This window comes from Cheilinus undulatus, linkage group 4, assembly GCF_018320785.1.
Source record: "Cheilinus undulatus linkage group 4, ASM1832078v1, whole genome shotgun sequence".
Classification (NCBI taxonomy): Eukaryota; Metazoa; Chordata; class Actinopteri; order Labriformes; family Labridae; genus Cheilinus; species Cheilinus undulatus.
The window spans coordinates 46,349,408-46,362,973 of NC_054868.1; positions in this window are offsets into that span (position 1 = coordinate 46,349,408).

A 13,566-nucleotide genomic window follows, 5' to 3' on the forward strand; every position below is an offset into this window, starting at 1 on the left:
GAGCTGCAGGAGTTGCAGGACTCTGAGTTTTGTTGTATAACAGCAGAACACGCCCCCCAAACATGCAAAAGAGCTGCAGGGAGAGGGCTGCAGTTTTGGCAAAGCACCCCACCCCTCTTCACCCACACACACCACCATACAGCCTTCTTAGTAGCATGCTATTTCTAAGGGCTTGGGGATATAGAAGAAAAATGATCTTTGGGCATTTTTGGCTCAATTGTGATGCCTCATATAGAGCTCCCATTTTTTTGTGAAGAAATAACAAAAACAAAAAGTCAGTTCAAAGTCAAAAGGGCACTTTTACCCACAACCAGCAGCACAATGTCAACACATGAATGCAAAATGACTGAAATACCTTATAAATAAAACAAAAATAAATAAAATGATGGTTCCCCATTTAAATAAAACGATAAAGAAATGAATTGAGACAAAATTATGATAACTAGAAAAGCATTTAGAGAGTGCAGACCTCCGCCATTAGCCGTAGCTCCCAATAGTGAAGAATCCTTTAAAAAATTCCTGGATCCATCCCCGTGTGCCCCCCACCACAGTCGATTACTTCCTCCCCGGTGGGGTGGAAACACGGTGAGGCAAAGCATTGGCTGTTTTTAAATTCACCTGCTATACTAGCAGTGTGTACTGATTTTCCTAAAATGTAGTATCCAGTATGCGAACAAATGCGAAAGTTGCAGTATGCCAAAAATACCCGGATGACATACTGATTAGGGACAATTTCACACTTAAAAACTATAGTTCTACTTTAAATTGAACTCATTTGATTTATATAGGATGTGACAGTGAGAAACATAAACCACACAAATCCATCCATCCATCCATCCATCCATCTTCTTCCATTTATCCGAGGCTGAACCCTGGTGGTAGCATTATTAGCAAGTCAACCCAGACATCCCTCTCCCCTCAAGACTTTCCATCTCCTCCTGGGGAATCCTGAGGTGTTCCCTGACCAGACAGAATATATAATCCCTCCAGTGCATTCTGGGTCTTCCCTGAAGTCTCCCTCCAACTGGACGTGCCTGGAAATCCTCCAAAGGGAGACGTCCAGGAGGCCTCCTGATCAGATGCTCGAACCACCTCAACTGGCTCCTTTCCATGCGGCACAAATCATTTGAAAAATGTTCCTGCGACCCCACCTTTGGGGTTTTGTGACCCCTGTGGGGTCCTGACCCCCACTTTGGGAAACACTGCTTGAAAGGATATACCAGCAAGCTGACGCCATTTACAGCTACCTGGTGTGTGGGATGTAAACTACAAACATGGTGGCACTCAAGGAAGTTCCTATAAAGTTAATTCTGAGATCAAATCATGCGTTCCGTTTATTTTGGAACTTGGAAATTCTGAGGCCCTGAACTCTGAGGTCTGACTTGGAAACTCAAAGCAACATCGGTATCCTGAGTTAAGAACTTGTAGCAAATGGATCACATTCAGTAATTGATTTGAATTCATTTTGATCTCAGTGTTTCGGTGTCATTAGTTACCGTACTAAATGGGGACTTCAGCCAGTTGACTGTGCTTGTAGGTCACACCGTTAAAGCAGCTGTTGAAAACAGATAGTCCCTATAAATGTCTGTTTGAGTTCTCATTAGAACGTCATATTATACTCTTCAGATATCCTCTCTTTCTCTGCATCCCCCTCCTCTGTCTTTATGAAACTTCCTCTCTTCCAACAGCTTCTGGCTGTTCAACGTGACTCTGGCTCTGCTCTGCTTTCTGTCCATTAAAGGGATGTTTTTTTTCTCACTACTGTAACTTTGCTAAATGTTGCTCATGATCAATCAATGTTGGGTCTGCTGATATAAATAAAACAGCAGAGATCTGCCCTCTTTGTAAAGAGTTTTGAGATAAAAAACTAAACTAATACAAGCAGCCATACAATTAAAGTCACTACTTTACTTGGTCTTTGGTTGAACTGCAACACTGATCTTATGTTCAGTATTTGTTCAGGTTTAAATGTGGACTTAAACAACAGAATTCATCCGTCAGCTGTTTTGACAGGCATATTTGTCTCTGATAACAATGATACACTTTAAATCAGTGAAAAATCCTGCCTTACTGTTAGTGTTTCTTACTGTAAATTATCCTTTTACTGAAGTCAATGTCAACATAAATTATATTGACATAATATTCTCTTACCCTGTATTTTGATGGAAACACACCAAATATCTATAAAATTTCACAAGTTGCCCGTCTCTAATATCTAGCCCACGTGATTTTTTGAATTATACTTTTTTCTAATCATTTCCCATCTCATCCAAATTTGTCCTACTTTCCGTCCCTCTAATTGAGACCTGCTCAGCCTCAGTTCCACATGGCTAGAGCCTTTCACTGAGTGACAGAACACTGTTTGTTTGCGAGGCTGTGCGTGTGGACGGCCTACTGGGCTGGTAATGAAGTCATTGAGCTAAAGTTTACCCAGAGGTTGTCAGGCTTTGTCTTCAGATTTCCCTTTCATGGCTCTTTTAACCGGCCTGAACAAGTTACTACTGAATTACGTGACGTGTTCGTCTCTGAGAGTTAATGGAGGCCCCTTTTCCTTTTTATTTCACTTTTTTTTGGCTTTGATTCTGTAAAAATTGTCAGCCCCTGATACTGTACTGCAGGACCACAACACTACTCATTACTCAGCTACAGTATCTTCAAATTTAAGCCTCAGAAAAATCCGGTTGTCTCAGGCACAATACCATATTTGTTCTCCTTCAACATTTTTTTCTAATTTATGCATTTCATTGTTTCAACATTTCTATGCTGAATATTGAATTTGCTTGATATGAGGGTGGATTTGGACATTTTTTGGGAGCTTGGACCTTACTGTTTGGGACTTTTTCAGATAATCAAAATATTTTCTGATGCTATTTCATTCACAAATGGCCTTTTATTTGCATTCAAAGTACACATCTTACTAACTGAAAGAAATTTTAGATGTCCATTCATCCATTTCAGCTTTCTAGAGCCTATCCCAGGGTGAGAGGTGGGGTACACCCTGGACTGGTCACCAGCATACAGCATACAGTGACCAACAACCAGGCATAGTCACACCTACAGCCATTTTTTTGGTCTGTGGGAGGAAACCAGAGTACCCAGAGAGAACCAAATGAGGTGCCCAGTCCTCATGGACCTACAGGACACTAAATACAGCCTAGTGGTAAAACCACCCATGCCCTGAGTGAGGAGGAAGAGTAAAGAAGCACTGAATCCAAGTTGCTTGTGGTCCAGTGTGATTTTTAGGAAGTCTCTCTCTACTAGGCAAAGTGAAATCCATACATCAACAACATCCAGAAACGCTGCCCACTTCTCTGAACCCCAGCTAATTTGAGATGGACTAACCAAAAGAGGAACGCTGTTTTGTGGTCTGACAAGTCCACATTTCATATTGTTTGTGGAAATAATGGTCATCGAGTCCTTTAGGCTAAACAGGAAAAGGACCATTCAGATTGTTATCAGTGCAGAGTTCGAGCCAGCATCTGCAATGGTGTTGGGGTGTATTAGTGCCCATGTCATGGGTCACTTGCACATCTGTGACAACACCATTATTACTGAGAGGGTGCATATCACCCTGGCGTCTTTACAGTGACATCACTGCTTACGTAAAAAAAGACCATGCCAAACCACATCCTGCATGAGCATCAACAGCATGGCTTCACAGAAAGAGTGTGGATATAGACTAGCCTACATGCAATCCAGACCTGTCTCCCATTAAAAATGCATGGCACATTATGTAGCACAAAAATGACATCAGAAACTCATCACTGCTGAGCAGCCTAGGATGTAAACTGAGCAAGAATGGGGAAGAATTCCACCTTTAATGCTAAAACAATTGGTTTCTTCAGTCCTTAGACGATTACAGTCATTATATGAACTGCAAAGGAGCTAAGGAAACGGGCAGGAGCTCCCCTGAAAGCTGTTTAGAGAGATGTTTAGGGGGAGCACTAAAAAGCTGTCAGCATTAGTATTTTATTTTATGTACATCATGTTTCCTGAAGTATAAAACCAGTAATAAGAATACATAAGTGCTGTTTCTTTACTTTTTCATTACATAACAAATTCAATATTTCGACCATCTATCCACACAAATCAACAAAATTATGCATCTATTCCTGTTGTGGTGAGTCATGCAAGGCAGTGCTGCACTGATATAAGGCCCAGAATTACATAAGTGCTTGATGTTATCAGTGAGGGTTTTTTTTTGTTGTTGTGGATTTTGTGGGTATAAAAATGCATTTCCTGTGATTGTTATTTTTTTGGTCTGATTTTCTGTGATTAAACTTGTTGTGCGATGCCTAAGTTGTTATTGCACCTAAACGACAGGTTACTGACTGCGTTAACTCCCTGCTGCAGAAGTGGTGAATGATTCTGCTGCACCTATGTACATGCAGTGTGTGTGACTTGGAAGGCCATGGTGCACATCAGAAAATGGGGCAAAGCCATTGCATAGTTCAAACACTGCTACAGTGTTATTAGAAGAAAAAGCAATGTTTACAGTAGTAAACATGCTCCTGTCCCAACTTTTTTGGAACGTGTTGCAGGCATCAAATTCAAAATGCATGCATGCTAAATCAAAAATATCAGTTTGGACATTAAGAGCTGTATTCAGTTAAATAAAGGATGAAAAGGATTTGCAAACTGTGTTCTTTCTTAAGCCACATTTTACCCAAAGTCCCAACTTTTTTGGAATTGGGCTTTGAATACATATCTCCTTAAACATGGCAGCCCCTTTGCAGAAGTCCAAAAGTATTTAGTTTCTGTGTCTAGCCTTTAACAAAGTCAGTCACTTTTGATTTGAACTGGAGTCGCTGTAGCGTGCTGAACAATAAGGCTCTCTCTGCAGCGTGCTACAGACTTTTCTGTCTCTCTCTCTCCTCTCATCGCCCCAGGTGATGTCTTGTCATGGTAACGTATTTATGCTGTAGGGTGAGAGGGTATGTCTGTTATAACGTTCACTCCCCACCCCCTTCTTCTCTCTCTAGCTCTACTCTCGAGTGTGATACTCAGAAACAAACCGCCACACTTGATATTGCATTAAACACTCTAATGTCTGCCGTTTCTAAAGGTTTGAACACTTGATCTGAATCATCCACAACAGAATCAATATTGTTGGTTTCTGTTTCCGCTCTCGCTTGTTTCCTGACATTTTTGGCTTCTTTTGATTTCACCTGTTTCCTCCTACATGTCTGGTCAGCCTTTTCCTTCCTCCTCCTCCCTTGGGCTCCATCATGACTCCTATCTGCTCATCCACCTTTACTCCTACAGAAAACAGTAGCCAATGTTCTGCTTGCCTTTTCCTTTCAGCTAATACAATAATAAAAGCAGGGCATTATGCAAAACCCATTGCAGAGTTTATCCAATTAAGCGTATTTAGCCATTTAGTTTGTTTCTCCTCCTACGGCAGTCTTTAACTATGAATCTAATTATGCTAAAATGATTAGAGTTATTTATACGGCAGCCTTTTAAAAGGTCATCTACTTCAATCATGTTGTTTCCTATAATATCCCCACTCCTGATCTACAAATAAGTAGCTGGCTTTGGTCAGAGCTCCTCTGAAAAACTAGAATAGTAATCTGAGAAAGCATGGCACACTTTTTCTCTGATGGAAATGTTAGACAAGGTGAAAGTCTGCAGGGTCATGGGAGGTTCACTGCCCATTTGCTTAAGTTTGCATGTTTACTGTTGACTCAGAATTTTATGCAAATGACAGCCGGGCTGTGCCCCTGAGCTGTCTTTCAAGCACAGAGTGCTTGTGTGCATGTTGCAGAGTCAGTTCACCGGAAAAATGACCAATCAATTGCAATTTTGTGCTGAGTCAAAGGAAAAAAAACAACAAACATTTCCCGGTGAGAGCCTCCTAGCATTTGCATTTCTTTCCCATCTGTGTCAGTTGAATACCTTGTGGATTTTTGGCTGTTATCAATCCTTTTCTAAGGGTTATATTTACCTGAGAAACACTGTCTTACATGTGAGCCTGTAATTGATAACTAGAACAAACACCTGGTGGTTATATGCCTCCATGAGGTACAAGTGCTGGGTGGTAAAAGTGGATCAAGAAGTTGTAGGTGCAAGTTTTGAAAGTTAAGTTCATGGGACTCAACTTTATTCATAAAACATCATACTGACCCTTGACTTCCAAATCTATCCAGCTCACCCTCAAGTCCAAGTGAAGGTGTGTGTCAAATTTGATCAAAATCCTCCACTGTCTGGGCACCGATGGCTGAGGATTCAATGCTAAGATGGACAATGTTGGTAACTGTGTCCAAATCAGATTGAATCAGTACTTACCTTCATTCTAACAACCTGGTTGAGTTTCATTTCAGTTAAAAATGCACTATATTGCCAAAAGTATTCGCTCACCTGCCTTGACTTGCATATGAACTTAAGTGACATCCCATTCTTAATCCATTGGGTTTAATATGACTTCAGTCCACCCTTTGCAGCTATAACACCTTCAACTCTTCTGGGAAGGCTTTCCACAAGGTTTAGGAGTGTGTTTATGGGAATTTCTGACCATTCTTCCAGAAGCACATTTGTGAGGTCACACTGATGTTGGACGAGAAGGCCTGGCTCTCAGTCTCTGCTCTAATTCATCCCAAAGGTATTCTATAGGGTTGAGGTCAGGACTCTGTGCAGGCCAGTCAAGTTCATCCACACCAAACTCTCTCATCCATGTCTTTATGGACCTTGCTTTGTGCACTGGTGCACAGTCATGTTGGAACAGGAAGGGGCCATCCCCAAACTGTTCCCACAATGTTGGGAGCATGGAATTGTCCAAAATCTCTTGGTATGCTGAAGCATTCAGAGTTCCTTTCACTGGAACTAAGGGGCCAAGCCCAGCTCCTGAAAAACAAGCCCACACCATAATCCCCCCTCTACCAAACTTTACACTTGGCACAATGCAGTCAGACAAGTACCATTCTCCTGGCAACCGCCAGACCCAGACTCGTCCATCAGATTGCCAGATGGAGAAGTGCGATTCGTCACTCCAGAGAATGCATCTCCACTGCTCTAGAGTCTAGTGGCGGCGTTCTTTACACCACTGCACGCTTTGCATTGCACTTGATGTGTGGCTTGGATGCAGCTGCTCGGCCATGGAAACCCATTCACGAAGCTCTCTAGGCACTGTTCTTGAGCTAATCTGAAGGCCACATGAAGTTTGGAGGTATGTAGTGAAAGTTTGCGACCTCTGCGTACTGTACGCCCCAGCATCCGCTGACCTCACTCCGTCATTGTACGTGGCCTACCACTTCGCGGCTGAGTTGCTGTCGTTCCAAATCACTTCCACTTTGTTATAATACCACTGACAGTTGACTGTGGAATATTTAGGAGTGAGGAAATTCCACGACTGGACTTGTTGCACAGGTGGCATCCTATCACAGTACCACGCTGGAATTCACTGAGCTCCTGAGAGCGACCCATTCTTTCACAGATGTTTGTAGAAACAGTCTGAATGCCTAGGAGCTTGATTTTATACACCTGTGGCCATGGAAGTGATTGGAACACCTGATTTCAATTGTTTGGATGGGCGAGTGAATACTTTTGGCGATATAGTGTAAATCAAAGCTTTCTCAGATCATTAACCAAGCAAGTAAAATAACAAGAGAAACCCAAACTCTGCTATCAGAACTTCATGCCCAAGCAGTTAAATGGAAAGTCTAACACATCACAGCAGATCCCTCTGCACTAATCTTTTCAGCTTTTACCATCAGGTCATTGTCATAAAGCCCCCTCCAGAAAAGCAGTTACAGACATTCCTTTATTCCTACTGCCCTCAACAACAACACACAATCCCCCTACCACTACTGTTTGCACAAGAATAATTAAAGTATCATATCTTTTCATGTTTACTCTATTGTATTAGCCATTTCTACTCTGTGTAGGAATGCAATATTTTTAATCAGAGTTTATTGGGTTTGATTTTGTGCTGCATGTTGAGCCATGCCTGTATCTTTCAAGATAGACAACAAAGTTTTCTGAATTTGAATTTGAACCAGGTCGCCCAGGTTCATATCAAGCCTGTGGCTCTTTCACAGCATGTCATTTCCCATTCTCTCATCAAGGCTGCCCATGAGGAGGATGAAGGGTAGAGCGTTCCGGGCCCAGTCAAATGGGGGTGTATAGTATATAGCCTTCTACAAAATGTTAACCCATTTTCTTAAAACAGATTAAAAATGGGTTAGAAGTGGCAAAATGTATGTGCCAAGGAGTGAAATGGGTTAAAATGTGCATAAAAAGTGGTAAAAGGGGGTTATTAGTGGCTATAACAGGTAGAAAAGAAAAGAAAAAGGTTAACAGAGGCAGAAAAGTGGTGGAAAAGGATCATAATGTGTCAAATGGCTTAAATGCATCAACATGGGCAGAAAAGGTGGTGAAATAAGCTAAAAAGGGGAACAGTTTGTTAAAAGTTGCAAAAAATGGGTTTAAATGGACAAAAGTTGGTTAAAAGTGGAAAAGATGGGTTAACTAAGGCAAAAAAAAATGTAGAAAGTGGCAAAAATTGTTTAACAGAGGCAAAAATTGGTCAAAAGTGGCAACACTGATGGAAAAAGTGGATTAAAGCAGTTAAAATGTGGCATAAATGGTTAAAAAAAAAGTGACAAAATGGGCTGAAAAGTGGTTACAAAAGGTTTTAAAGTGGCACGGATAATTAACTGCAACATCAGACTCAATAACAGCTTGACACACTTTTCAGCTCCAAAATGAAGTAAATGGTGGCCAGGATAGTTAGCACTAATGCTGCTGATCCAACGCATTTATGCTGATATCATCAATAAATCTCAGCTGAGGAGGGGCCGCTCTCTGTGATTTTAAGAGGCCAATTCTGTGGGTCTCATCCCTGTTTCAGGCTCTATCCACTGTCCACTCTCTACAATAAAGGCAAAAAAGACCAAAATAACTTCAAAAAAGGTAAGAATAAGGCAATCTTTCACCGTGTTCTTGGAATTTTGTGCTCACAAAATTTGAGGTCACAGAGACCTTGACGTCACAACTTGACAGATGTATTCAGGTCTTGGGTCAAAGTGGACATTTTTGTAAAATTAGAAAGAAAATACTTAAAAGCAGTTTTGAGACACAAGGATGAATGTGAGGCCTAAAGTCCTCAACATTTGACCTTCAAATCTTTACGTTCATAATTGAGTTAAAGTGGATGTTCATGCAAACTTTGAGGAAAACCCTCTACAGCTTTCTTGAAAAATTGTATTCAACAGTAAGGGATGTCCATGTGGCCCACTGACTGTGACCTTTCACCCTTCTCAAATCTAGTCAGTTCATGTGTAAACCAGAGTGGACATTTGTGCAATTTGAAAAAAAAAAATCCCTCAAACATGCTCGTGAAATCACAGTCAAAAGAATGACCCAGAATGAGAGTGATGATTAACTCTCACCAGTGTGGAGGCATTAACAGTTATTTGTGGTCTTAACATGCAGATTGTCTTCTATAGTTCTCTTATTGCCCATGAAGGCAGTGTTGTAGAGGCATGAAAGGACAGATGCATGTTCACACAAAAGCGGCTTCAGAAATATTTTGTAAAATATTTTAACTGACATGGATTCACTAATTTAAAGCCTGAATGCAAATTACTGTAAAGTGGGGCTATACATCCTGAAACGTCATTATAGACTAGTTTGTGGGTCAAAACTGTTGCATGAAAGCCTACAAGCATCTTTATTTGTCTGTGAAGTTCCAGAGAAAGAGAGACTGCACATGAAGGATCAAGTAAACATCTGAAGAAATGGAGAAAAAAATTGTTAGTTGATGAAATAAACAGCAATAACAGTATTAGGAACAGGAGTGCAGGCTGGAACTGGAGGAATCAGCATTTGGGGGGTTACTTTGTAACATGGTGACTGGGCTGGGGTCAGGTCTGAAAGGGAAATATGGAGATGGGGATATAATGTATAAGGAGGTGTAGTGATTACAGCCAGAATGAAGCAGCCAAGGCTTCATACTGGTTACCACTTAGACCATGGCGCCCCCTTCTGGGCATCCAGAGGACAACAGTGGAGACATGGATCTGCATGTTAGGACCATAGGTCACTTTTTATATCTCTGAGCCAGTAGCCTGAGGAATTATGTCTTCAGGATGAACATTGACTCATGACAAGTTTAAGGGATTTTCTTCAAACTCTGCACAAATATCCACTCTGACTTCGGTAAAAACAAATTACATTTTGAAGGCACAAGGTCAAAGATCACAATTACCTTAACAATCCTGGGCACAGTATTTCAAGAATGCACTGTTTTTTTTTTGTTGTTGTTTGTTTTTTTGTTTTTTGTCAGATTTGGCACAAAACTACACCCTAACTTCATGGTGAACTAATGAGGGTTTGGAAGTCAAAGGTCATTTAATACCTTTGTTCCCAACCCTGGGGTCCAGGACCCCCTTAGGTGGGCACCGGAGATTTCAGGGGTGTGTGGGCTCTGTCTGCTCTGAGACTGTTCAAATAAGATTTGAAAATACTAATAAAGTACTTATGAGTAGATCATACAAAGTTCTTTTGGTAAAAGAAAAAACATGTTTGTTTTTAGATCTTCGATTAGATTAGATTCAACTTTGTTGTCATTGTGTATGTCACAAGTACAAAGCAATGGAATGCAGTTTGCATCCAACCAGAAGTGCATAAGCAGTAATAAATAATATATGATACAATGTATACAGAGTGCTAAATGTGTAGATAATAAAGAATATAATATAATGTGTGTCTACATGAATATCTTCTTATGCCAGGTATGACTAGGTTAGTAACAGTTATAATTAAAGACAATGATTTTACAGTATGCAAAGTGGTGGAAATAGTGATTTTATAATAGTGATTATGGGTATTTTGTTTAGATTTAAACTTTAGAAGAATTAAAATTGATGTTAATTTTTTACCACAATGTATCACTTCACTTTGTGCATCTGTCCTGGGTGGGGGTGGCTTCAAGTAGGGAAGCTCAAAGGACAAAGTTTGGGAACCACTTAGTTAATGTCAATAAACTCAACTAACTCCTCAACTGTTATTTACTATTGTCTCTCAAAGTGTCCTCCATAGAAACAAACTTTCATATGAATTCAATATGTGATGAAATCTGACACAACACTATTTTTAAAAGATGACGCCGAACAATTTGTGTTCATTTCTGCTGTTAAAATGTTGAATCAATTTAAGACATTTTAAGAAAACGAAAGACAGTCTCTATGTATTTGATGAAATCTTTGCCAGTTTGTTTGCCCTGAAGAAAAGTATGCTGTGTTCCTGGTGCTGCAGCTCTGGGGGTCCAGCACCTGTATAAACAGTGTCAGTGTGGAGGAGAATATGATACAGTTACATGAGGCCTTTGTGTTCTCTGCTGAGACAGAGGGAAGAAGAGAGTGTGAACAACAACACAAGAAAGGGATAAAAGTTGACATTAGAAAGGAGAAAGTTCAAGTATATTTACATCTCACTTTTATTTGTTTTCCCATGATGCATATGCACAAATGTATCCTGAAATGAAAAACTTATCTGTCCCCTGGTGGAGATAGTTCAGATGATTCACTTGCCAACTATCTCATATCTGAGTTTACATAACTCTGTCTTTTCTGCATAGAAATGGAGTTTTCTTTGAGTAATTATACTCATCTTTTGGCCAGTTTCTGCAAGTATTTATGTATGTATTTCATTCAATAAATCAAACAAACAAACAAACAAACAATAAATTCATATCCAGCATAAAAATCTTCCACTTTGAATGAAAAGGAGCAGAATGAAGAACAGTCTTATAATATCTGCCCCGTTTTCACAAAACATTAATCAACAAATCATATACATGCATAGTAAGAAATCAAAATGAAACAAACAAGCTGCAGGCCAAAACAGCAGCTTATATCCTGGTACCAGTTCATAAGTAAGAATTTCAGTCAAAAATCAATATTATGGCACCATGGCCCTAACACACTTTACCTTTTTTGTTCATACTTTCTCATCAAACTAGCTTTAATATTTCTTTTAAACAGAATTATTGACTTAGACTCTTTAGTTTCTCTGTTGAGATTATTCCATAAACTGGTTCCTTTCACAGAAACACAACGTTCCATCAATTTGGTTCTAAATCTCAGTTTTTTAAAGATCTCTGATCTTTTTAGATAATAGCGACTTTCTCTTTTTTCAAAGCTTTGCTGAATGTTGGATGGCAATAATTTCTTATGAGCTTTGTACATAATTTGCAGGATACTGTAATCAACTAATTCGTGAAATTTTAACAGTTTTAACTGAATAAATAATGGCTTTGATGGATCCCTTTATTGACTTCCACTGACGATTCTTATAGCTCTTTTTTGTAAAATATAAATAGACTGAATAAATGTTTTACACGCACTACCCCAAACTTCAACACAGTAGGTCAGATATGGAAAAATTATTGAATTATATAAAAGGTACAATGCTTTTTATCTAATGAATCATTTACTTTGTGTAACAGAGCAATTGTTTTAGATATTTTCCCTTTAAAGTAGTCTATATGTGATTTCCAGTTCAGCTTTTCATCAATCATAACACCTAAAAATGTTGTTTCCTTCACTCTATGAAGTTCAGTACCCTCCAGGTAAATTGAATTGTTTATGCTTATCTCTCTGTTACTGAAAATCATATAGTATGTTATCTAGATTCATAGATAATTTATTGACATCAAACCATTGTTTCATTTTTTTTTAGCTCTTTTTTAACCATCTCTAACACCTGAGTTAAATTATTATGAGAGTAAAGAAAAGTAGTATCAAACAGAATACACTTCAGCAGTTTGGAAACATTTACAATATCGTTAACATACAAAATAAAGAGTCTGGGTCCAAGGACTGACCCCTGTGGCACCCCACAATTTAAACTGTATGCTTCTGATCTTGTTGCATTTATCTGAACAAACTGTTTTCTGTTTTCTAAGTAACTTGCAATCCATTGGAGTGCCACCCCTCTGATGCCATATTTGCTAAGTTTTTTAGTAGAATAGTATGATCTATGGTGTCGAATGCTTTCTTTAGGTCAACAAAAATACTAACTAAATAATGTTTTAGTACGTGAATACTAATACCAAGTATCTCATTAAGATAAAAGTTCAAACTGTGGAATTATTCAAAAGTAAATATGTTGAGTGACATGATGCTGCTGTTAAAACCAGCAAATCTTATAACTTGTAGAATATATCATATAAGATTCTGCATTACATGTATGGTATGTTCCAGGTCATTCATCAGTGAGCCATAACATTATAATCACCTGCCAAATCAAATGCGCCTCATAAAAAAGTTTTGCCATAAATCATACTTTTACAAATCTTCTGTTTCTTCTGTTAAAGTACATGCATTTAAATACAATGTCATGACAGTCTCTGTTGGTGTAATGGTCAGGCCTCCGAATACTTTTGTCCATATAATTCATTTTTAATATCAGCACCAGTATTAGCAAAAAATGAAGTGTTGAATCTCATTTAAAAAAAGGAAGATAATCCATGGCATAAATATATTGAATTGCATTAGATGCAGATGTCCCAATGTTGTGGCTGCTCGGGTATTTAAACATTCATCCTTTGTGGTAAAAATGCAA